We start from the raw sequence: 6,241 nt of genomic DNA on the forward strand, positions 1-6,241 counted from the left end.
CTCTTCTTATGTCTGGGAGATTCATCTATAATGTATGTTGTGGCGAGAATTCACACTTTCACATTGCTATGTCATATCGTCACTGGGTTTCCAATATCTGCAATCTGAAATGCCGGTGAATTTCTTTTTATTTAAATTTCTCTCTGATGTTAAACAAATGCATGATTAAATAAACTATCTTAAGAGGATAAAGTTTGAAAGAAGTTTTCAAAAATTCCCTTAAGAGCATTTGGCACCTAGGAGGTCAGACTTAGTTAGCTGGAGAGCAGTCATTTCTGTATAAATAAAATGTACAGATGTTTGGCAAAACATGTTGCATTGTATGGTAATCAAGTGGGGAGGGTAGTAAAAGCCAGAAAGGAGGATTGATCAGCTGGCTAAAATGGTGAACAAGGGAAATTTGCAAGCCCAGGAGGGTTTGCAGGAAGCACACAGTGATCACACAGCCCTTTGGACACCTGGATCTGAGGCACGTGCTATGAGATTCCAGTGGTCTGTTCTGTCCTACCATAAAGCCATCTCCTCTGTTTCAGGCAGTTGATCAGGTTAGGTCCAGTGGGAGTGATGGGGAAAAGCTTTTGTTCCAGCTTTAGCTGTGAGCAAGCTACTGTGCAAGCCCCAGGCTTCCAGACAATAGAAGGCAGGCTTTGATAGGAAAAGGAATCTAGATTCCTAAGAGCTGTAAACTGTGTTTCAGAGCTTGCTCTAGGAGGACATCAGAGGTTCGATTACATTAAACAATAACAGGAATAGTAGTAATAGTATTAGTAGTACAAATCTGTTTTGCTCTAATGGGGAGTTTCAGGCAGGTGTTTTCTGCGTCTACAGCTGGTGACTTCTCAGTGTTTTCTCTACCCCTCTCAATTACCTTCTCCCTCGCAAAGGTTGATGTACTGAATCTTAATTTCCTAGAAAGGTAAGGTAATTACTAACTTGCAAATCTAAAAAAGCTAGCTGGTTAATTTGCTGGCTGCTTGCCAACACGACTTTCTATAGACAGAAAAAAAAACTTTTTGTTTGTCTTAACTAAACATATTAAAATGTATAGAACATATTTTGAACAGTTAGTTTCACTTTCCTCATAATTAAGGTAAAACAAAATGATGTTCTAGCATAAATTAGCCCTCTGTCACTAAGATCTGTGGGACCTTGGGGAAATTACTTCTTGAAGTCTGAGTTTCTTCAGCTGTAAAACTAAGAGTTTAAATTAAGAGATCTCTGAAGTGCATTTTAAAACGCAAATATAATTTATTTCTAATTCAAATCATGTAGAGAATCTAAAAAAAAAGTTTCCCTTTGCTGTTAGGCTTAGGCTTAGGTTCTTATTGACTCTAGGGACCAAGCATTTGATTTAGAATGACGTAAAAATAAACTTGGCTCAAGTGTGGGTGGTACAGTTGGAGATTGTAATACTCTACTGATGAAGCAGGTAAATCCAAGAGGCAAAATAACAATTACTTCTTGAAAAAGAGTGATGAGACCCTGACCAGAGAGTGGCCCTTCTTGGGTTAGAGAAAGTGCCAAATGTCAGATAACATTAGATTAATTTGAGATCCAGAGAACATTTAGGTCAGGCTAACAAATTTATCTTTATTTGAGCTCTTAGCAACCTATGTGACAGGTGTTTATTACTCTTGGACAAGCGCCTTCTGTTTATCTGGGAAGAGTTTGTTGACACATGAGTCTCCATTACATAGGTGTGACATTAAGCGATAGGAAGTTGCTAAGCCCGTGTTGTAAGTGACCATGTTTTATGAGGCAGAAATGTTCATGGTTAAGAACTTCTTAGACAAAATGTAGGTTAGCCTCATGTTTAAATTACCTTCTGTTATAAGATGATCCCCAGAGAAAATGTGTAGTCATCCTCCATGGAATTGTGCTTATTTCAGGCTAAATTCTTCCTGATGTCCTTCCCTCTTTTTGGTGCCCAATATACAGTAACTCCTGCTGTCAAGTGCTGATGCAAGGCATGGAAATTCCATTTTTCTTCTTTTCTACCGAAAACACAAAGATCCTCCCATGCAATCTTCTGGGCTATTGTCAAACAGTATGATTTATGTATTTTTTGTATGTTTCTTTCTTTTTAAATCTGAAAGTATATTCTTTTGTTTTCTTGACATCCTTAGATGTGAGTTAATGGAGCCATGATAAAAAGATAGAGAAGTAGAACAAACAAGCCAGATGGTACAGATTCAGGCCCGCCTGACAGATTAGGGATGGCAAGGATAGGAACAAAAGATAAAACCACCTGATCCATGTGCATGGGGATGGTCCAAATAAACCAGTGCTTGAAGGTTTCACCATGCTGTAACTCTGAGAAATAAATGTGGGGAAAATTGGGTTATTAGACAGATTATGAAAAGATGTATGTTTTCCCCTGAAAATTTAATTTTGATACATAAAATGTAAATGCTTAGCCTAAGAGCCTAGCACAATGCTTTGCACTAAATGAGCATTTAATAGATACAGTTGACCCTTGAACAACACGGGGGTTGGGGTGCTGACCCCTGTGCAGTTAAAAATTCAGATGTAACCATTGACTCCCCTTAACCTTAACTACTAATACCCCACTGTTGACCAGAAGCCTTACCAGTAACATAACAATCAATTAATGCATATTTTTGTACTCTTACAATATAGTAAGCTAGAGACAATAAAATGTTATTTAAAAATTGTAAGGAAGAGAAAATGTGCTTACAGTATTTACTGCATTTATTGAAAAAAATCCAGGTATAGAAGTGGGGGTGCAGGCTGCAGTGGCAGGTTGGAGTTCAGGGCTGGGGTGGGGAGTGTGCAGTCGGGGGGTTGGGGTACAGAGTCAGGCAAGGGTATAGGTAGGGGTGCTCACAGCACCCCCAGCCAGGGCATGGTGCAGAGCTGGTACTTGGAGGGGTCTGTGTAGGACCTGAGGTGGCCCCCTGCAAGGAGCTCTGTGGCCTGGCCAACCTGCAGCAGCTGTGCCAGCTTGGGGTCCTTTATTGGAAGCTAAATGCTAACAAATATGAGAGTGATTCAGAATTAGAAAAGTCCTAAAAAGAGAAAGTACTCCTGAATGGACAAAATAACCATATACAAAGATAAACTGCCAAATTATGAAGAAAAGATTTAGATGTTTTATGAGGAGCGTTTATTTACACTTGGATGCTGAGAATCGCTGCATCTTGGACAGCAGCAGATACTCCTGATGCATGAAACAGAGACAAAGGGATCTGGATTTTCATGGAAAGAGGAGAGATGATACCTATTCCTGGTGGGATTTATCACCACTTCACAGTGGATGAAAAGAATTACATGAAGGCCCTGTGGCTGTTTGTGGTACAACCAGCCAGCTGACCATTTCCAGGCTCAGGGGCAATACATGGAATTTTGGCACAGACAGTTTAGCACAGCTCCTTGGGGCCTGCACACGGCTTCACCTCTGTGAAGGTCCTGAACGTGATAATGGCAAAAAATCTATCATTTCTTCTTGCTTTTATATTGTAGACTGAAGCTAGGTGAGCTCCCCTTTGCAAGATTATTTGATCAGAAAATGTTTCAATGAAAGGAGTTATAAAACTGATTTTTACATGTAAGCCACTGTTGAGAAGCAAACAAATCACATTCATTTTCTCTAATTCAAGATCGGGGTTCAGTAGCCCTGTACTAGCACATACACTAACCCATACAAAAGGTCCATCTCCCCAGGTAGAATGCTTAGCTGCTCCGTCTGGACCTGATTCTTGAACTGTAAAGCGGGTATCAGTCAATGCCAGGCCTGGCTTGTAAGAAGGTGTGATAGTAGATAACACGACTAGTGAGAGAGAAGAGGGTTTTCTCCAAAAAAACTGGGTGGGGGGTGCTGTGGTAGTGAGCCCTCATCTTGAGCTGGGGAGGCACACTCACAGTTGCTTCTGCCACTTCCTTATTCCAAATAACGTAGCTGCCTTAATTAAAAAAGAAATCCATGCGTAAGTGGATCTGCACAGTTCAAACCCATGTTGTTACAGGGTCAATTGCATTTGCTAAATAAAATCAAGGAAAGGAATTAATGAACGTGAGGGTGAGGGGCTAGAGTGGGCAGACATCCAGTATTTTGTCTGCCCAGAAGAGTGCCAGCCCCTCTCTGATCTTGCCCCATCCATGTGGCTAAGACTGGAAGCTGCCATCCTCTTCCAGATCCTTTAGGTGGTGATTGGTATAGGATGGAAACCCAAATTAAAATAATCCCAGTGCCTCTCTCCACAGTGACTGTCCCAGAGAAGTACACAAGCTGAACCAATTAGAGGGCCTCCACAGGATTTCTCAAATTAGAACCATGGAAAACGACAGAGCTGGAATAATGTGAGTGTGAAAACTGATGGTTACTATTCCATACTCGGGGGAAAGATTCGGACATGGTGAAGCCGATGGAGAGATAGAGACAAAAGAGAGACAAAATGGTCCTGACTGTATTTGTCCCTGGTTCTAGTTGTTCCCAAGGCCCAGTTTTATCCCATCCCCTTATAAGATCTGCTCCTCTCACCAAAGTTCAGAGAGACCTAACTAATATGAGAGACAATTGAAGTAGAGGTAGAGCTGGGCTGATTTGGGAGGAATTTCGACTCTAAGCAATGTGAGGTCCAGGATCACATCTCCCATCTCATAATTTCAGTGTATAAAATAGTTCTTGGTACACAATTGGCCATTAATAACCGTATAGTCATTCAAAGTATATTTATTCAGTGTCCAGGAAACATGCTTATGCTTAGTGAAAATAAAATAGTGAGCAGGACAAATGCAGCCCTTGCCCTGATGCAGCATTCAATCAAGTGGTGAGCACAGATCAGATAACTGGCAGTGGTAATAAAAAGTGGTGCTCTTTTTTTTATATTAATTAAGGTCATTGGTGACAATTAGGTAACCTAGCTACCTGAAGTTAGGAAGGGAATTATTAGGTAATGGGCTATTTCAAAGAATACAAGGGAAAGAGAAGCAACCTGATCTTCGAGAGAAAAGGGACAGGAATTGGAGAGCTGTTGTCTATCCAAGATGTGCTCTGTGTGACTGTCCTCTTTGCTTCTGTTTATCTTTCTCCAAAGACCATTCTGAGTGCTGTTATAAAGCTGGTCAGTTTCCAGATATAAACTTGTCAGAAGGTACTTCTATTGAGCAGAATTCCGCCCCCCAGGAGGAGTATCTAGTTGGAAGTAATGCTTTGATAAGCTGATTGGCTTAGTGGGTGAGCCCTCAGGGCATGCTCAAATGCAAAAGATGATTACTCTAAACTGCAGTGCAAAACACAAATGGAATGAGCATGACCCAGGACAGAGACAGAGATTGGAAGGAGAGGGAGGGAAGAAATTAAGAGACCTCTCTCCCCTTCAACTCATGTACAGTAGAGACGACAAAAATTATAAAATACTCGAATGACCAAATATTTTAATGGAAACTAGTGAGAGAGCTGAATTCTTTCTGGGTTGGAGCAAAATGAGACAGTATATGACCAGGAAAGGAGCAAGGAGAGCCAAGCTACAAGCTAAAGGCCCAGCCACCCAGAGAGACTGACGCATTCTCTCCATTGCCTGAGAAGAAACTCTGATGGGCTGATCTTGGGATTGATAGGAAAGTGGGATCATATTGTATAAAATGACTGCTGGGTCTGCATTTATGGGCATGGAAGAGACACTTTGGGGAATTTTCATGAACTTGTCAGATGTTTTAAAAAGATGTTCAAAAAATGTAGGGAAGAAATGAGTGTCAAGGAAACACATAAGAAAGGTATCTAATTGAAGCTAAATATTATGAATGAATGAATGCACTGGACTCTTGGATGGCTGGGCACAAGCTGTGTAGATCCAGAGAGAAGCCAAAGCCATGAGGCAGTCGGAGTCAAGCATAAGGAAAGTCCTGGAGCTAGAAAGGAGAGTAAGAATCAGAGAAGGGAAAGCCTAGAACAGAGAGACGCTGGAGGCCTGTCCAAGAGAGGAGAATAAGTAATGCCAGGCATGTGAGCAGCTGAATGCATTCCCGTTCTCCCTGAGGTCCGCTTTGGAAACGAAGGATTGTTATCTCCAAGGCCAGGTGGTTTAGCTGCAGGACTTTCTTCTGTTTTGCCTAACTGCCTTACCTTCCTTATTTTCTCCAGTATCCTTACAAATAAACTATCATAATTGAGATGCCCTGAGCACATTTATGATCTGAGAATCTAAAATTGTTTAATAACAAAACCAGGAAGGAAGGAAGCAGTATTCCCTATAATCTTCTCACTCTCAGCCTCCAAAAA

General features: G+C 41.2%; 1 pseudogene; it reads left to right on the forward strand.

The window, feature by feature from the left end:
* The first annotated feature begins 2,866 nt into the window (after positions 1 to 2,866).
* LOC118916562 (acireductone dioxygenase-like) lies at positions 2,867 to 3,424 on the forward strand (annotated as a pseudogene).
* The last annotated feature ends 2,817 nt before the right edge of the window (positions 3,425 to 6,241 follow it).

This window comes from Manis pentadactyla, chromosome 17 (genome assembly GCF_030020395.1).
Source record: "Manis pentadactyla isolate mManPen7 chromosome 17, mManPen7.hap1, whole genome shotgun sequence".
NCBI lineage: Eukaryota > Metazoa > Chordata > Mammalia > Pholidota > Manidae > Manis > Manis pentadactyla.